At 49.9% G+C, this 19,793-nt stretch overlaps 1 protein-coding gene and 1 long non-coding RNA gene across 4 annotated transcripts in view; one reads left to right on the forward strand and one right to left on the reverse strand.

Moving 5' to 3' along the window:
- The window catches only part of LOC135908902 (uncharacterized), a 636,710-nt gene that overhangs the window by 416,952 nt on the left and 199,965 nt on the right, over nt 1-19,793 (reverse strand). The window lies entirely within an intron of this gene.
- LOC135908864 (uncharacterized) lies at nt 6,781-9,480 on the forward strand. 2 transcript variants are annotated; one of them, XR_011514186.1, is made up of 3 exons: nt 6,781-6,850; nt 8,006-8,040; nt 8,960-9,480. It is a non-coding gene; the product is annotated as an uncharacterized lncRNA (long non-coding RNA). The 2 variants fall into 2 exon arrangements; XR_010566470.2 differs by having other exon boundaries at nt 6,796-8,040.

The raw sequence follows: 19,793 nt of genomic DNA on the forward strand, positions 1-19,793 counted from the left end.
CCCCCCTCCCGTCTTTCTTTGTTTTCTTTTTTTTTTTTGTAATCTTTAGCCCTAAGCTCAGCGAAGGTGAGTCGGAATGACAAAACGGATTTCAATGTACTTTCTCTACTTAGGGACCTTACGGCACCTAAAAGTTTTTCACAACCTATTGGCTTGAACTTTCGATTCATACACGACGCAGCGATGCCGTATTCACCGACACGCAACCATAAATAGACCGCAATATACAGCCATAAATACATTACCTATACGCTAAGTAGGTGGTGGGAACACACCAGCGCACGTGCGCCACATGTCTTGCGTTTTCCCGTCTATTCGGACTCGCCAACTCTCTCCCCTCGCGGTAAGAGCACTCGCTTTGATATTGCAGAGGCGCAATTCGATAGCACCACCCGCTGGTGCGTAGCGTTTCGCAGCAGAGTCTGCTGATGCACCGGCTGTGGTGGGCGATATTCAAAACTCCCCACAACCAACACCCCCTATACGCACACTGGAAGTGCAGCTTATATATTTGAAGATATAAGTTTCACTTCTGACTGGCGCATTCATATATGACACATCCATGAGCAGGGAATCTTGATTCGGAACTTGAGAGTATAGTGCGCAATCTTGGTGGACAGCGTCTATGCAGCGCTTGCGCTTCGCGAAAGGAATACGCTGCCCCGAAATCCCTCCGATGCATTTTTTTTTTTGGCGACGCCTTACTGGTCTCTCCTAGTCGAGTAGCCGCACCATGACAGCCCTCCCCCTTGCGACCTTTAACCAGACCATCCCCCGGCCTTGACCTTTCACCGAGCGCGACTTCTCCGCACTCTCGCTCCATCTTTCCTCGTCAGCCCCCGCGTGCGGACCAGCGGCAGGAGCAGCAACAGCAACGAGAGTGCGCCAACCGGAGCGCGAGGTCGAAGTGCCAAACCGGAGACGGCCTCAGCCGCCAATGCCTTAGCGCAGCCAGCGCGACGCAACACATGCTCCGGACAGCGCTGGCGCAACCGCTCAAGATTCGCCGAAGCAGCAGCAGCAGCGGCGCGTCGAGGAGAGAGAGCCGGGCCGGCGCTTAGCATTTCAACCGACTCCCTCCTTGACGCAAAGCCCCATTTCCAAGTCGGGAGGCTTTCGCTAGCGAAGTCGCGCTCACGCGGCTGTCGACGGCGGTCAAGAACACGCTCGTTCGGTCACCGCTTGAGGAAAAAAGAAAACACGCGGGAGGCGCAAAATGGAGACGGGCGCAAAGAAGCGCGCAAGGTGCCACAGAGGCTCGACTCTCTGTCGCTTCTCGCGCGCTCTCTCGTAGGGCTGCAAACGACTCCGAAAAAAAAAAAGAAAGAAGCCCGACGGCCCCTTTCCGCTTTCGCCTGGGACATCGTTGTTTCACGGCGTGTCTCGTGTGTTTGTCAGCTTTGCTTTTCCACAGCGCCTTCCTGTCGGAAGGCCGCGTCCGAGAGCACGAATAGTAAAATAACAAATGCGGAACGAAGAAACGATCGAACTCTACTGACCGAGGGAGATAAATAAATAAATTATAAAGAAGCAAACAGAAAACATCAATGTCGACTGCAAGCAAGTTCGCGCGGAAAGGCAGCAAAAGGGAAGAAAGTACCGACGTTCAACTAGAAGCCATGCGTGAGTGAGTGGAGAAGGAAAAAGACAAAAAAAAATAACATTTTTTTCCGGGGCCTGGACCAACACAACCCGATCGACAGAGTCGAGAGTGGATTTCGCTTCGATCGCGGCAACGCCTCCTGCAGTTCGCGGTGCGAAACAGAAAAGCATTAGGAAGCAAACTTGACCGAACATCAAAGACCCCGTGTTGGTCTCTAAAGGATAAGACGCCGCAAGCCTAGAAAAAAAGGGCTAAGGGGAAGAAAAAAGGAAAAAACAAAAAACAAAGTGAAAGTCGAAAGAAACCACCATGCACGAAGCCAAGAATTCAGGCAGTCGCAAAGCAACAGCTCTAGAAAGAAAGAAAGAAAGAAAGAAAGAAAGAAAGAAAGAAAGAAAGAAAGAAAGAAAAAGAGAAAGAAAGGGAACCCTGGTTGAAAGAAATGAAGAGCAAGCAACTCGTCGCGGCGGCGACAAAACGGCCGCGACAGAGGAGGCAGCCGCACCAGCAGCCAGTGCAAAACAGCTTGTTTCGAACAACTGGGGTTGCTCCCGGTGATAGGGAGGAGGGTGGAAGAAGAGGAGGTGCCGGAGGCAGTCGGTGTATGTAGCTCCCGATATCACACCGCGTCCTCCTCTCCTACCCGGCCCGACCACCACGCGGGCTTCCTCACCCTTACGCTTTCCCGCCGAAGCTTCTTAACTTGTGCCGGCTGATCTACAATTCCCGGCCGCTGTTCCTCCTCGGCCTCCGGACGGAAATATACGGACCCGCAGCCCGCACTGGTTTCGCTTTCCCTCTGTATATGTGCTGTGTATAAGGAAGCCGCTGTACTGCCCGAACCTCGCGATCCAGAGACAACAAAGAATGTGGGGAGTCGCCGAGAAAGGAAGAAGGCGCTTTTCCGACGCCTAGCGACCACCATGTAGCTCCGAAGCAAAGAACGAAAAGACAACACGCGAGGCTATGCTCTTCGGGAAACAAGGAGCCACGGGAGTGTGGCAGTGGATGCGAGGAGACTTTCGCGCCGTTCCCTTTCTATCTTCAACGTCTATTTGTTGTTCGAGCGGTTGCGGCTCGCTGCAGAAAGGGCGTGGGGATGAACGAAAGAGGAGGGGGAGCGGTAACATATTGAGGGAGCGCATCAATTCCAACGCCTTTCCTCTCCAGGCACAGCTCTTAGGCGTTGCTTCGACAGGCAAGCAAAAATCAAGGCGAAGCCGTGCAGATATGCTTCCGGGATGCCCACAGCTTTGAACCGAAGCTTGAAGGGTGGTTTGCGTACAAACATGCGTCTGTGTGTGAGCGTTCAATGATGCCACCAGCAATGTCGTCGTTGCTGGAACACGTAGCGGCTTCGCGACCAGTCGACTTTTTATCAATCGGGTGCAGAAGCAATTAGCGCGGTTAGAGCGCAGAAGCGCCGCAAAAGCGGGAATTGTTTTTTTCTCAGTCGGGTACAAGGTCCCCGTCAATCAAAATCTCGACAAAGTGCGACAGCATGTCCGCGACGCGCATAAAATCGCGTGAGCTCGACAACCAACGGGAAGATTCTTCGGGAAGAGTCACTGTAGGCAGGATCGCTCGCCCGCCTCCTGTCGTGCATCGCAACGTTCAGCTGCTGTGCGGACGACTGCAAGGAAGCGCGGTGATGCACCTAATGTATGCTCCTTCGGGCTATACAGGCGGCTAATTCATGTGTCCAAAGGCGCTGCTGCAGTGACGATTCTGAAACAGCAAGCCAGCCGTACAAAAGTGCTTTGAAAGTGACCCGTCTTTAGCGCCACCGGGACAATAAAAGGAGAACGGAACCGTCCGTGCACTAGCTCCGCCAGATTCAAAGTTATTCAGCCACGCCAGTTGAGCAACACATGCCATACCAATTTTCGAAGCTGGCTTCATCATGTGGTCTGCAGCAGCTAAGACGTGCACTATGCGGTAACGCCTAAACCAGCTGAACAAAGAAGCAAGCACCGAAGCACGTGCACAGCGCTCTGATATCGCTTCGGAGAAACAACAGCGATATGACGCATCGATAAAACCTTACTGTAGCACGCTTGAAGCTTTCCGTACATTTTTGGAGGATTTTTCTCAAAAAAAAAAATGTTTAAAGCTCGCTGTAGCGACTTCGCCTCTTTTGGGGACATTATCATGATAATGTTCAAGTAATGTCGTTCAAGTAATGTTCAAGTAGTGTCGGCCCCTGCAGGGGCCGACATCACTTGAACGCAGGTGACAAAGCTCAGTTACCTCCCTAACACCCTCTAATTTGGTCACTGTTTGGTCACTCGCCAACTCACGGGACTAATAGTACCGAAGCATCTTTGACAGAACTGTGAGCCAAGCGAAAGAACGCGCAGTCCGAGGATAACCCGAATGAAATTAAAGGACGCGGTTTTAAGCATTCAAATAGGGAAGCGGATGAGCTCGCGTTTCCTCGCAAGGCATGATATTGCAAAAGCACACGAGAACAGTATATGTATATATAGTTTCCTCGAATCTTAACAGACCAATCCCCGCTTGCGCATAGAAAAGGCCTAGAAAGGGCTTTCGTGCGGACAGTAGCCAGCATCACGCACGCCAAGGCAGCGCTAGACGTCTTTCGTCCGAGACTCGTGAATAGTGCGGTTCACTCCATCCAGCTAGGCCCAGAGAACGCGCGGGAACGCTGACTTCAGACTGCAAAGGAAAATAAGCGAGAAGAAAAAAACAGAGCCAACAACGCAATCAACGACGGTCGTCTGAGTTTCTCCACAAATGTTTGATAGCGTTGCCCTTTTTTTTCATCTTCTTCTTGTGGCCCTCTCAAAGCCGGTGATCTAGGCGACCAGCGGACCGCCCCACGGGGACTGATGACAAACGAGAGGTCGCCATTCGAGCTAACAATACGTAGCGAAGAGGAGACAGAGGTGCACAGCTCGGGAATAAGAAATGAGAGACGGACGCGGCCAAATGGAGAGGAAGTCGGGCCGGATTGCCAGAAGTCCGCGAAGCCGGCTTCCGCCGCAGAAAAAAAGGAGGAACGGCGGCCGCTCGAGCCTGCGAGTGGGCCACATTCGTCAGCGCCAAACGGGCGGCCAGCGCGGCCGCCGGCGGAACGGACGCGGGACGAAAAAATAGAACACGAAAATGTTTACAACAAGCACAGACGGAAGCGCCAGCGCAAAGAATAACGATCACGGAGGCGCGTTGTGCCACGCTGGGGAAAAAAAAAAAAACGGATTTCTCCGTTGAGCACGGCCGGAGCAGAGAAGGAAGCGCGGCGCGTGACTCGTCTGTCATTCTCGAACGATTCGCTACGACGGTTACGACATCGCGCTGGGTGGTTGGCCGCGCCAACCGGGAAAGTAATGGAGTTAGAAGCGGACGCGTTCCGAATATAATGCAAACGCAGCAGCACCCAACGGCCAAACGAGCTATACACTGCGGATGCCCCGACCTGTCGCGTATTGCTCTGGTGTACGCCGGTCACACTTATTGAAGAGGCACTTCATGCTTTCGATTGCTGTGCCCCTCAAGTGATGCACAAATAGCACTGAAACTCGTTCGTTATCCAATAAGTTTGCTAGAAGTGGCTGACAGTGCGCGTGCACTGCACGAATGTGGCACGACAGAGACGCGTCCGGATGACATCTTTTTCAGCAGGCGAATAGGCTGTACGTGTTCATTTCGCACCTAATGTGCTCTCTAGGCAACAAGCTCTCTCGGTCTGTTTGGCGAGGATACGCAGCGGTGACACCTGTATTGCAAAACTGCTCCAGAAACGCTCTTTCACTCCACTGCTTTTTGACTAAATGCTGAGAGCGCGTGAGTACAAAGCTTTCGGCCAGGCATCGCCATGCAGTGTCACTGAAGACGCACAGTGGCCATTTTACTCACTGAGAAGTTGATCATATTGAAATGTCATAGTACTCTACGGCTTTTTTTTTTCGCTTTTTTTGTTGTTGTTGTCGTCGACACAAAGTGAACGATTCGTACAGCCTGTGAGACAGATACCAACATATGATATTCTGGTAGGCCCCACGAAAATTGGAATATATCCGGAGGTCCGAACCTATGGAATTGTATGTAAAGAAGAGTAATTTTTATCTTCGCTTCTTGAAAAAAAGAACAAATGAAAATAAGAAGGCCCCCTACCCTGCCCTCGACTCACTCAGCAGTACGTACCCAAATAAATACTTAAACCTCGCGGGAGTCGCTGAAATTTGTGATGAATAGACCACACATTCTCCAGTTACCAGAACCACCACATCCACTTCTACACCGTTATTCATTCCGCTTGTCATTTCATTGAAATTAGGCCGCGCAAGAAACAGTGCGCCACAACAGTGCCGCCGTGCCACTTAAACACTTTTCAGTTCGTCACTCGCCGCAGCCGCCCGTAAACACCGCCAGACCTGGAAGAGCGTCCCGTGCGTTTCCCTCCACGCTTACAGCCGGCTATCATCGCTAGTCACGCGGTGCCAAATACGAGTTGGTACAAAACCGAAACCTGACAGCACACGCAGGCATACGTCTAGGTGCCTTATGGCACAGCCTTCTCCTAAATCAAAGGACAACAATAGGAGCACGAGCCGTTCTCTGCGCGCCTGGCGGCGGACGTCGAAAAGAGCGCCGCCCTTCCCGCTCCCCGTCTCCCGCTCAAAGCAGTCGCGCTGCCGCCGGGCCGATTTATTATGCAGCAGCGAGCGAAAGCTGCGGTCATTTGGGCCGCTCGCGGCAGCACCGGCTGCCGGCCGGCGCCGCTGCTAATGTGATTAAGCAAATGGAATGCGCCCGCCGCTCCAGCGCCCCTCCGGCTCGCCGCCTCACCCGCCCACGCCGTCACAACCATAGAGTTAGTAGAACAACTCTAGAGGAAAAGCTGGGCCGGAAAAGTGGGAACCTCTAGGGCGCCGCCCTGTTGCTACTGGTCAATGTGGCCAGCGCAATTACTATTGAAAGAGCTGAGGACAAGTACAGGTCACCTTATGCTTTGTCACCTAAAAACGCATACCTGATGGCTTTATGAAGGTGGTACGTTAATATTAAGTTTACAGAAAGTGATCGCTAAGTCCGTGACTTATGTAAATCACGATGTACGCATTCATGCAATAAAGGATGACGCGAATTTCTGTTTCGAATCTGTTTTTTGGATGCGTAGTAGTTTCGTTTGACATGCGATCGCGCGTCGACATCGGACGCTACACACTCGTGCCTTATGTGCCACCGAAGCCCCGAAGTGGTCTGGCATATATACCTTCACATGTAAGTAAACGAATTTATCTCCTTGTTGAGAATATCACGCGAGTAGGCAGCTCTTGTGGTACATCACAATCGTTCGAGAAGCGTCACAGTAGAGCATTTTTCTGCATGCGGAGCGGTGTTTTTATTTGCAGGTTTCCCTTCAGTAGGAAATTGCTGGACAGGCGGACCAGCGCACCGGAATTGTACTGACGAAGCCACAAGCAACTCAAAGAATCTGTTTAATTGTTGCACTTTGAACAATCATGCTTCTACAAAGGCCACAGCAGAAAAACAGCCTGATGACCGAGTATTTCTGTGCCACGAAGTAATCAAGAGGCGAGTGCCTAATGCGGACGAAATAGAGTGCATCGAGACTTAGAACGACAGAAAGCTGAGCTAGTTCGTAAGGATTCATTATGCAAAACAGAGGTGAGGCGTGCAGACAGGACACAAGAGTAGAGAAGTGGGCGGCGCGCGTGTTGTTTGCTTGTAAATACTTTACTCTTGTTTCCTGTCTGCACGCCTCACCTCCGTTTTGCATAACGAGTGCATCAAGCCACATATTAATAGCTTAGGCGTTTTATTAACTGTGCAATATTTTCAACACTTCCTTGTATGCCATTTCATGTAGCATATCTTTTCTGGTCACAAATTTGTGCAGCGAATCTATTTGCATGATCGACTCCGGGCCTGTGGGACCGTTCACTTGCACTTGATGCTGAGTCTTTTACATGTACCCATAAACTGCAGATATGCACATCAGATCCCTGCGAGCACTTTCAAAATTCAATTATTTTCGACAACAGGCACATATGCAATACTGACATAATCCGGAATACCACTAAGCAGCTGGGACACATTTTTGTTGACCATACTCGCAGGTAAAATAAGTACATCATGTGGACAGCTCCAGCTCATTTTCCTTAAGTCAGTGTGTACAAGGGTTATGCAAAAATATTTTTTTTCTCGCGCACCGATTATTTTGCTTTATAAGCAAGAGAACCCACCACGTTAGTGTAACGTATCTTGTGCATCACACTAATATGTGCTTTCATTTACCAAGTGAGATGAGTTACTTTTATGGCTCATTCAGTCATATCACACTGCAAGCTGCATTCATCAATCTTCAATGGGATTTTGCAAATGTTTAATGAAACATGTTTCCCTTTTATGCAGATATGCAATGGCAAGCCCTTCCGTGTGTTCCAAAGGTAAAATGTAAGCTCTAAATTAAAGAAGACATTTCTAGTCAGAAACAAGCAAAAATAGTGAATGCAGAGTATCAGAAGCCCAAGGTACAGAAATTATGAGAAGTGTCGAATGATTTTAAGGAAAGAGTCGTATTTAAAAATGCAAGACCCTTTAGTGGAGGTCAAGCAAGTCAATATAGGTAGAATACTCTGCAAAATTATGCGAGTGAGGGGATGTCAAAGAATGGGTCAGGAAATGCAGTTTTTCTGCAAAACAAAAGCTGATTGCCATTACATAAGTCACTTTAGCATCATGATAAATTCAGAAATAAACCAAAAAACAAGACACGCAAAAATAAACAAAACATTTAATGATATTTCAGCAGAACTTTTTGTTGGGCTAGTTGGTGCATATTACTGAAGTACTATAGCGCCAAACAGACGACACAAGAAGAAGAGACACGGACATAAGCGCTCGTCCGTGTCTCTTCTTGTGTCGTCTGTTTGGCGCTATAGTACTTCAGCCATTTAATGATGCTCTCTCCACACTGGGATAAATAAAAACAAACACATCACATCTAATGTGGACATATCAGATGCCTTGTGAAACATAAAGGAACAATTCAGTTTCGAGCTATGGCACTTGCCGCATAGATGTGGGGGGGCCTTGCACCAATAGTGATAGTTACCACTGCATTTAGAAATTGAAAGCATTCGTGCAGACAAGGATGATTCTTTATATTTTTGGCTACCACTTCAAATGCCTCCACCAAGTGTTACAATGCTGCACGCAGCCATACTAAGGATCTCGCAACAACACCTGCAGGTAAAAAGCAGAAGCAGTCAAAGTGCTCTTTTAGGCAAGAAGCGTGCAAGAAGCAGAGATAACTGCATTTATTTCCATAATTCCCCATTTAAATGGCCTTTTCTTTTTGCTTAGACAATGCCTACGCCTAGCCACAGCAGCTCCCTCATACAGACTCCGCAAACCAAGAGGCCGTGGAGGCAAATGCAGGTAAGAGGCAATAAGCAATAGCACTGGTATCGACATTCATCTAATTTCTTTTTATTTCGTTTAGGCAGCCAGCACACCTCGAACAGCCACCTTGACTGCGGGTGTGTCACCCTGGTCGCCAAGGAAACATTTGAGGGAAAGTGACAGGCAATGTGAACAGCCACTCCTCCATGTAAACAATACTCTTTCTCTCGGATGACTCCTACGCCTCACCACGCCAGCACACTTGTGCACAAAGATGCCGCAGAGGCACGTGCAGGTCAGAGGCAAGAAGCAGTGGCACTGGTGTCGACATTTACCCAATTTCTTTTTCTTACACTGAGGCAGCCAGCACACCTCGAACAGCCACCTCGACTGCGGGTGTGTTAGTTGATCCCTGTTGTACATATGCTCATAATAAACTTCAGTAAACTTGAACTTCATAATAAACTTGAAGGCAAATGGTACATTGATGCATTGTATTTTTGAACATTTATTGTACACATACAATATATGTTATACTTTGCAGTGCTACAGAGCGTATTTTGAAGCTTCCCCCTATATTTTGCACCTTTAATTACGTATGTGTTGTGTGGCCCTCAATGCAGTTCATGTTGTAGCAGCTGCTTTGTCTGTGTATCGCACATTGGCTTAAGCTCGTGATATCCACATACTTCTCTCACATATACAAAATAAAGTTCTATGTAGTCCTCAGTGTTACAACAAAAAATGAAAGTAAACAATCCGATCGTGGAATTATGTTTATTACAGTGATTCCTACGACAGTTACTGACAAGTTGACAACTTGAACTGGTCAATCGGTCCATAGCCTCCTCTATTTTTCAAAAATAAAGGAGGCTATGATCCGTCATGGCAAGGAATTGTATGTATACATAAAAAAAGGGGGTATGTGTGTGTTTGTAGTGGGGGTATAGGATTAGGGCGGTACAAAAAAATGTACCAACACCGTCCTCTAGACCAATTCCGTTGAGGTACCGTAACAAAACGTATTATGCATAAAGTTCATACCACCAACTCTGATATTACTACAGACGCCAGGCGACGCGAGCTACATTTGTCATGATGCATTCGCGACTGCACCGGATGCCCTCCACATTATTCTCGTTAATCGTGCTCACTGCGCCGAGGCAAAAGAAAGACCATGGGCGCAGGTGCCTTTAAAGTATCTCGACCTTGCGAGGCACGGCTGCGCGTGCCAGGGGAGCTGTCCGTGCGAACACTCCCTGGCACACACCTGCCTCGGCGGCCCCAACCTACGTACCGTTCTGCTTCGAGCTTTGATCCCCCCACTGTCCCTCGGGTGCCCTGGAGTTCCTGCGCCGCCTGCTCTACTACCATCTCAGGTGCTCTCCTGAGACTTCCGTTTGTCGGTTACATGTGCCCTACAGCTGGATCATTACTTATAATAATAAAAAACCCGATCTATCGTCACGACGATAGATCGCGAAAGCGGCTTTTGCAACATACCGCGCCCGTGCGAAGATAATTACGGAACGCCAACGAGGAATCTGACCACAGCTTCGAGCTCGTAACGTCGTCGAGTGACACTCATGCAACAGGCGTGACCGCTGAAAACCGCATACCGCCAGAAGCTTGAACAGGATCATCCCTCGGTTGCATAACTGCCAGCTCTACGGCCAACATGGACCACACCCACACCATCCCGCAACATAGAATAAAGAACCGACTTATGAAGCCCAAACACACGGCTGCACACACACATCACAACACTTCAAGCGAGACGCCATGCTGCTACGCTGCTACTGTTGCCGGATTAAAACTGACTACTGTCACCAAGTCTAGCAAGCGTCTCAGGAGCTGGCAACCTCGGCGCGTAGCAACATGGCGGCGCTCTTGAGGTTCCCAATTTTAATGCATGGGCCCTATGGGTAGCTTGTCCTCTAGAGTCAGTATAGTAACTCTATGGTCACAACTGCCGGAGGGCGCCGTGCGGCGAGGGAGGTGTAGTCCAGCTGGGGGCGCGCGAGTGAGCAGCGCCCAGAGCGACGGCAGCGGTGGCTCTGCCGGCGCGCGAAACCGCGAGGCTTACCTTCGCGCCAGGAGCGCAGCCGGCACGCCATGAGCTCTTACCTGGCACGGCTCCTGCCCTGATGAGCCAAAGATGGCGCGCAAATTTCATTGGCCCCGAAAGCCTACATGCAGTGGCGCAGGAAGGATTTCCTTTTTTCGCGGCGGGGAAGGGGGGAGGTGCGGCAGCACGGCTGGGCACGCCGCGTACTAACAAACACATGTAGTGGCGGGGGGCGAGGGGTGGTGCCCGGTGCGCCACCCTCTGGCTACGCCAATGTCTATAGGCCTATGCTAGTGACATATTTCGCAACCTCCACGCGTTTATTTTGCTGTCTACCGCAGAAGCGATTTTTCTCGAGATTTGCTGGAGAGTGGCGCTTCGTGAAACCTGCGCCATCGTTCGACATGACCTTAGCCCGTTTGCCCCATTCAGGGTGAGTGAATCGTGTTGCAGACTTTCGCTACCTTTCATCTCACCTCGGCAGCAAATTTGTGCCGTTATGTCAGCGGTCAGCAAATTATGTCAGCGATTCAGATTGGTTACGACGATATCCATGGAAGAACGCCTAGCCTATGAAAGACGCAGGTATCTCGCCATTGTCCCCGTCTTTGATTTGTTCGGCCGGGCAGCTAGCGCTCTCAGTGCGTGGCATCTCGTGCTTTGAAATGATTGAAACATTCGTCGACGCGCAAAAACCTACGACCGCGCCAAAGCGCTTCGTTTTAGCGAATACAATAATGCGAAATAAACAAGAACATAAAGGCACACGTGCGGGACTCTGCGCGACTCGGTATACTATACAGTGTGTTGCTACTGGCCTGTGCCATTTCGAAGCAGCGTTTGGAGCAGTCAAAAATGTATTTTGCAGCATTAATGCGTACTGTCGGAGCAGGCTTATCATAGAAATTGCAAACTATATCATATGCAACTTTTACAATGGGAAAACCACGTGAAACCAGTAAGCGGTCGCTGCTTCATAACCTCAATCCAAAACACTACATATGACACATGCACTTTTTTCATCGCAGTTCTCAATATGGATTGCAATAAAGCAGTGGTAAGATGTGCTTAACAAGCAGTGGCTTAGAAAAGCTCGGAAGCACTTGGACGGGATGCGTGCAGATTTCGGAGGCGTTTTGGGAACATTCGTTGTGATTTCTTAGATATAGATGTGCTCCTTAAAACGGAGTACTCTGTGAAGAACAGAAAAACAAGAAAGAAAAAAGAAAACCGTATTCTCTTGACACAGTAGAGCCAGATGTATTAGGTGTGCTCTCCTCCTTTAGCTTCTTAAGTAGGATTGGCGTATTCTTTTTAAATTTATTTTCGGGTTGCTGCCGCAACACCGTTATCTACACGTTACAGAAGTCTTTTAGACTTAGAAATTTCAGTAATTTTGACACTCAGTACGATAATTTCGGAATCATAGGCGAGAGTTTCTACACAGACACCCCCTCCCAATTGACACAGCTTATCGCGGGTGAATGTGAGAGAGGGCAGTGGTGCAATCGTTATATAAGCTCTGCCAGGCTCCTTGGCTAGCGCGCTACATGATCAACTAGATGGCATGGTGGGTTCGCCTGTGTGGCGAGACTTCCGCCTCTGAATGTGAAATTAGCACACCATTAGCACATAGCGTACAAATGAACGGGGCAAATGTTTTTTTCCCACGACCTCCACGTCTGCGACCTCGTGCGCGATTTGTTCGGAAAATCGAGCGACCGAGACATCCAACAGCGTCCGAAGCTTCGCTCATCGTTTTCGCAATGGCCATACAGGTGGCGAGCGCGAGGCCTGGCTCGCCGTCCAAGCGATCGCTCTCTGCCGCCTGAAAAAGCGAGGGTGCCCCGTTGCCTAAGCAACCCGCACACGGAGTGGTGGAAGGTATGGCTAACAGAGAAGAACCCACGGAAGAGACAGCGGTACGACACACACTTAAGCGGAGGGGGCTTGGTTACGCCTACCTAGAAGGCCACAAGGCAAGGGACCTTACCATTCACGGAGCTAGCGCTGCCGCTGGTCCGCGCCATGCCACTATTGTTGGGGCCGAGAAACGGTGCTTGATGACTTAGTTCTATTTTCTCACGCACACAATTCAACGTCTCGCCTTACGTAATCTATGATAGAGCGCACAGTTTTAGTCGCACCGACATTTAGCAAGCGCTGAATCGATACCTTGGGGAACGCGCAATTTGCGCCGCCTTTGACTCGGTATGTGTTTTGCCGCGTGACACCCGAGCAGTGCGGCAAAGCCATACAGAAGCGACGCTTACCTCGCCTAGAGCTAAGAAGACGAACCACTCTATTGAATACACCTGGGCGAACGCTTTGTTCGGCAAAAAAAGCCTCTTCGCTGACTCGGCTTCATACAGGGCTTCTCCCGATTGTGTACACTGCAAACATCGTTCGCTTCGAATAGCGTCGTTACCACATTAGACGAAGGCTAATCACCGAGATTCGTTATATATCGTATGAAAATAATAATAGTAAACATAGAAGTACGCAGCATAACTTTGTCTCCGCAATTCAAACAATATTGAATTAAACCGGACACCCAACAAAATGTAACACAAAAGCTTTGGGAAGAATACCATGGCTCTTAAGCGGCTCGCGCTTGCTGTATCGAGCACAGCAAGTTCGGTGAAGAAAAGCTGCCGCTGTTAGTTCTATAAAACGTCACAAAAAGGGTCAATAACCACTTTTTTGTTCAGGCAAATAAACCCTAAAAAAAAGAAAGAAAGAAGGTACGATAATGTAGAAGCAAGGAGAGGAAAGGCCGGGAAGTGGCCAGAGATGCGTCCGGTTTGCTACCCTACAATGGGGGTAAGGAAAATGGAGTATAGAACAAGTGAACAAAGAAAGAAATGATCTGAAGTTTCGTCTTGTACGACCATTTTTCACATTCTCCAACCTCGACTGAAATTTGTTAAACAACGTTATCTTTACTGGTTGACAAGAACCCACAGGAAAAGCCAGGCTTTCCTAATTTACCACCTTTTTCGTTCGCAGGGACCCAGACCAATACGACAAGAAGGCAAGAAACCAAAAAAATAAAATAAAGATAGAAAGATGGAAAGTCCAAAATAATCGGAACTAGACAACGTTGGCACCGAAAGCAAGCACCGACAAGACTCGAAAGAAAACCGACAATTTCCGAAAAGCCAAAGGAGCAATAAAAACGCGAGCGCGGGGGCACAAGATGTGTCCACTTAATTTACCTTTTCGTTACTCCTTCCCTCGGTCTTCGCACCAAGCCGCTTGCCGGCTCCAGACACCTGTTCTCGAAATTGTGAATATCCACTTACGGCGGGCCATTTTCGCGGAAAGCCCTCCTTTACTTTGTCTCCAAATAAGCGCACTTTATTTCCTCTGTCCTCGCCGCGGCTGCTGGGCCCAAAGCGGCGGTGGCGACGCCACACTTTCTTTTCACCTCGCGCAGTCGGTCGGTGGCAGAGCGGCCTAACGTCCTTTCCTCGCAGCCGGCTGATGAGATTAAAAGGGTCTCTCCTAATGTCGTCATGGTACGTCCTTTCTTTCTTTCTTTCTTTCTTTCTTTCTTTCTCTTTTACAAACCGACGGCGACGCGGAGACCCGAGTCTCGCGGTTCGAGACAGCAAAAGAAAATGCAGTATCAGCGCTACCGAGACGGCGTCGAAGCTCGCCAGCGGGCCGCCTGCACAGAACGCTCCCTAACCATTTCCCCCTTTCCTTCGACACCCTCTCCCGCCGCCGCACTGCCGACGAGTGAACGGCGTGTCGCATCTAACGGCAACAATCTGTCACGACAAGATTTATTCGGAGCACCGTCCTTTCGTTTACCTGAATCCTTATCACTTACCGCTGGGTGAGCTCGGGCTTTCTTTTCACTTTATTTTTATAATTCCGCGCAGATACACTACTTTCATCTTGATTTATTCGTTTATTTAATCTATCGTATTTAATTTTTATTTCTTAGGCTTTACGCTACTTCGAGAAGACAATGTGTAGGCGCACCTTCAACACTTGCCGGGGCTGCGAAATGTACGTTTCATTGCTCATCGCAAGCATACTCCGTAGTCTATCGTGATCGCCCATAGTTCGACATGACGACCGTATACTTCATCCCGAAACACCGATTCTAAGCAAAGCATTAGCAACTCAATAGCGCAGTCAAGTAACAAGGTAAGACAGGCGGTGTACAACACCACCACCTATACTGTTATCTTGTTTTCCAAGGTGCTTTACTACAACATGAAACCACCCGTCCACACTTTGCTACGGCGGAAGCGAACTTCGCGAGACTGTGGTTGCCTTGTCCGTCCACTCGGTTGTGTTGACGGCCACCATAGAGAATTTTTAGTGCGTCCGGTATATTCCGGCAAGCGCGGGCGGCTTGCCGGATGAGTGGGGGCGTAAGCGTGAGCGGCCATATTGGTGGCGCCAGCTGGTGGTGCAGGGCTCAACCACATAAACGCAGAGACAATTACTATACTTTTCTTAGCTGCTGGTGTAAATTTACTACAGCGGCGTAATCGTGTTCATAATTACGTGGCTGCCGAAAATTTGTGCCAGCAGCGAAGCAGAATATAGTAAGTTTCTGCAATTTTAGCTCTGTGTTTGTCTGGTTGAGCTCTACGCCACCAGGCGGCTACACCACTCTGGCCGCTCACGTTTACGCCCCCGACCATACGGTAATCCGCCCAAACCACCCCCGTTTACCGGAATGGCGGACACGCTAAAAGTCTCTACTTTATTTTGTCGTCATCAGGCCGTACGCTTATGCTGAGCTTCACTGTCGCCATAGGGCACATATAAGAACTGTCCACAACCGCCACCGCCGACATTCGAACTCATGTCATTGCAGAAAACACAGGCCGACTGGGCGCTTTACCGGAGGTGCGGAGGCGTAAACGTGAGCGGCCGGAGCGGTGCAGCGACCTGGTGGCGCTGAGCTCGACCAGACAAACGCAGATGTAATATTGCAGTATGAATGAATGAATGAATGAATGAATGTTTATTTCATCTTGAATACACTTTCAAGAAAGGTGCAGTAACCAAGTCTACCCTTTTTTCGCTGCTGGTCTAAATTTTCGCAGCGGCGCAATTGTTTCACGATTCGTAGCTGCCGGAAATTTACGCCGGAAGCGTAGTAGAACACCGCTCGTAGAGGCCCACAGTAGATCGGCTGTTAAAGTGAACCTAAGTAAAAAGTTATTCGAGGTCTAATCTTATCGTGAGGAGAGGACAAGGAAGTCAGAAAAGAGTCATAAACAAAGGACACACAGAGGCGCACGCAAAGGATCGTGCTGAAAGAAAAGAACGCGCACGGACACACATTACAAAGCGACAGCGTACAATACGGCGCAGCATAGCTATAACTGTTGCGAATCTACGTACATAGCGCACTTGGACCGGCTACTTGCCGCCACATGTTACACCTGTCGGCTAGTAGCTTTTGAGCTCCGGGTCGCACTGGCATGCAGTACAAGCTCACGGACACGTGACCGAAAAAAAAAACAACGTTTCGGTCAACGGAGAGTCGTGCCAATCCGCGCTGGCAGCGAGCAGTCCTGCGAATGCAAAGCGGTCTGCGCAAATTGAGAACGGGCCACCCCCGCGAAAAACGCGCGGAAGGCGCATCTTCCTATGCGACGCACATAACGATCGCCGCGCCCTCGAGCCGCGGGCGACCGTTATGATTAACCCAATAATGGCGCACGTGAAATATGACAAGCGTCGCGTCGCCTAATGAACGCGATACGGCGAAAAGAGCCGCGCGCAGCGACGCCGCGGCTACGGTGGCTACATACCGCGGTCCCGCTTGGATACGGCAGTCACGCCTTTGCAGCTACACGACGAGCGGCACGCATCCTGCGTAGCTACAGGTAACGCGCACCTCAACCTGCGCTGGGCATCGTCGAACGCGCTTCCCATGGCTTGGCCACGTTAGGCGCCTCCGGGCGGCGACTATATGGTGCACGTACATAAATTAAGCGTGTGCGTGCATACGCACGCGGCAAGTAACTGCCGAGGCCTAAAGCTCGGCATCGAGCCCGTCCCGACAGACAATTACCGCGCTCTTCCTGCCAGCTTCGTCTCCCGCTATATACGCGCCGCGCTGAAGGCGGCTTGGGCGTATATCGGATTAGAGCAACTTGTTAATAGGGTTATTTCGTTCCCTCGAAACTCGGCGCCCGCGCTTGTTTCCCACCGTAAGGACGGCGGGGAGAAAAGAGCCGTGCGGCTCGCTCGACGAGTACTGTAGGGGTTGGAGGACGGGACTTCGGGATGAAAAACCCAAACTTGGGAGTATTTATTCTACATTATTTACAAGGAGGTGAGCGACAAGTAACATTCGTACAGTCATTACGGGCCGGCAGCAACTCGGACGCTGCGGCCCGCGGCAAGAAGTTCGAGAGAGGTGAATCAGGGTATCAGGGAATGTCCCAGAAATCTCAGGTCTCTCTGGAAGGCTTCTTATAAACCCTTCGAGCACTGTAAGTCACGTCATGTTTCACCAATGGGAGAGTCCGCTCCGATGACGCCACTTTCAGCCAATGGTAGGCGCCCGTGTCGCGGTGTCGCACCTGGCGGCTCTCTGCGGTCTTGCCTCGCAGACTGGCAATCCACTTCTTCTAGGCTGGAGAAGGAGGGGGGGGGGGCGCTCCTGCTTCATTGCACAAGGGCCCACCTGCACCCGGTGGCTCGGCTTCGCAGCGGTAGCAGATGCCTTCTTCAAAGCCGAAGGGGGACGATTGAGCTCCATTGTACGAGGCCCCCTTCTAATCCCTGCGACGCACGAACTTGTTGGCACGTGAACTTGTTGCCTTAAACTTGTTTGCTCGGCCGCTTCTCTGGAATGCGCTTTCCTGCTTCTGCATTCCTCAATTAGCTGTGCTGCAATCCGATGTGGTCTGGGGAAGTAATCGCAGGAAACAGCTCCATATCTAACAGTACGTGTGGCGAGCACCCGCTTTCCCACGCAACCCCGCCTGCCCTGGAGGCCCCGTTCCGTCGCTGCTGCTCTCCTGTTCTTGTAACGGTGTTTGTCACTAATTCTACGTTACCCCAACAAGCGTCGCTTCTGACTAACTCGCCGCCCTCCTTACAGAGCATGCTAGATCCGTCAGGATTTCCAAAATGATGCGCCTCCTTGGAGCCAGGGGAACAAGAGAGAAAGGCAAGTGCGTATATCTCGCTGCTGGCATAGAACTCAAGCAGGCAAATCGATACAGCGGAGGAAAGAAGCACGGCGCACGCATACAGAGCGCGATATAGTGGTACTCGCAACCACGCGAAGAAAATGAGTTCTATTATGAAACAATCCAGGAGGCGCCGTGCGAGCAGGCAAAAAGGAAACGCCTCTTGCGCAACACTTATAACCCGCGCGGCTCCCACAGGACGGATCAATCGCGAAATAGTGGCGTAATTCCTCGACAAACAGACGATACGCCCCTGGCTCGTCGCTGCACTGCAGGTTATTCGATCGTATTTTCCTTCCCGTTCCTTCCCGTTCCTTTCTTTTTTTTCCCCCTTCTGGAACAACGCTGCGAAGCGCGCGAAATTACCCTTTTCTGCGACTGTTTGCAGTTATATAGCGACACCCCCGCGAAGGGTTTTTGTTCCACCGCTGTCGCCACAATCACGTCGCGCCCTCCCCTGCTCCCCCTCCCCCACCCCCACCCCCGGACCCCACCTTTTCGCGGGAATTGCGCAACCGTGCCGTATGATTTACGACTCGCGACAAGAAAGGTGCAATAGGCGGCTTCAGAAACGCAAGGGGTCCGGCACAGTTTGCGCAACATGTTTCGCTGCCGTCCAATGCGATTCCCGCCCGCCGAGCATGGCGCGGTGTTTCTCAAGGCTTCGCTCCCGGCTCCCGTCACAGGGCGTACCGGCGATGAAGCTTGCTTCCTCTTTATTGCGATGAGTCTAATCTTATAACGATGCTCTAACTTTAATGCGATAGGATTATATGGACACTCCAAGCGAATTTTTGTCATCGGCGGATCGGCGTGAGGGCCTGTGTAAATTTAGATATGTACGCTATATGCCCCACGTCTTGCTATATGACATGCAATATATACGCGTCATATTTCCACACCATTCTATCACTAAAGTTGCTCATGCCAGGTCTTGCATTCTTGACAAAATAATTCCTCAGTATTTTGAAAATGGCTGCCCACAAACAATGTGGTGAAACAAAAAACACCGACACCGCATGCCATTCATCTTAAATCTCCACGGAGTTAAATACGTATTAAAAGTGCTAAACAATAACGCAGCTCAAAGCAGAAAATGATGCAATTTTAGTGGTGCGGCTGTGCACTACCTCCGGAATTGGCCCAGAAAAAGGTTTGACACATATACGATACGTAAAAGTGGTGTTAAAGTTACTAAGAAATACGTTTACTTTAATTAATAAACATAAACGCAATTGTCCTGTGGCAGGGCTCAGACAGAGGACCATAGCACAACAGCTTGATTTTATTTTATTAGCTTACGTTCACTTCAATTCATCCTGTCACTACAGATACGAGTCTTACACTTCTTGTATTATTGTAAGATGTTGTTATCGTATTTATTGTTTCTCCTTTATGGCGAAGCTGTGACATTTTTGATGACCCTAACGCGTACTAGGAGTCCTGAAGCCCCTTTGGAGAAATGCTTCTATCACGCAAGTTCAGACTTGTGGAACTTGTGCAAAACGTAATTTCCTGAGTTTACCTTTATGTTCTTGCACGTTAT

The sequence above is a fragment of the Dermacentor albipictus genome, chromosome 1 (genome assembly GCF_038994185.2).
Source record: "Dermacentor albipictus isolate Rhodes 1998 colony chromosome 1, USDA_Dalb.pri_finalv2, whole genome shotgun sequence".
NCBI classification, from domain to species: Eukaryota; Metazoa; Arthropoda; class Arachnida; order Ixodida; family Ixodidae; genus Dermacentor; species Dermacentor albipictus.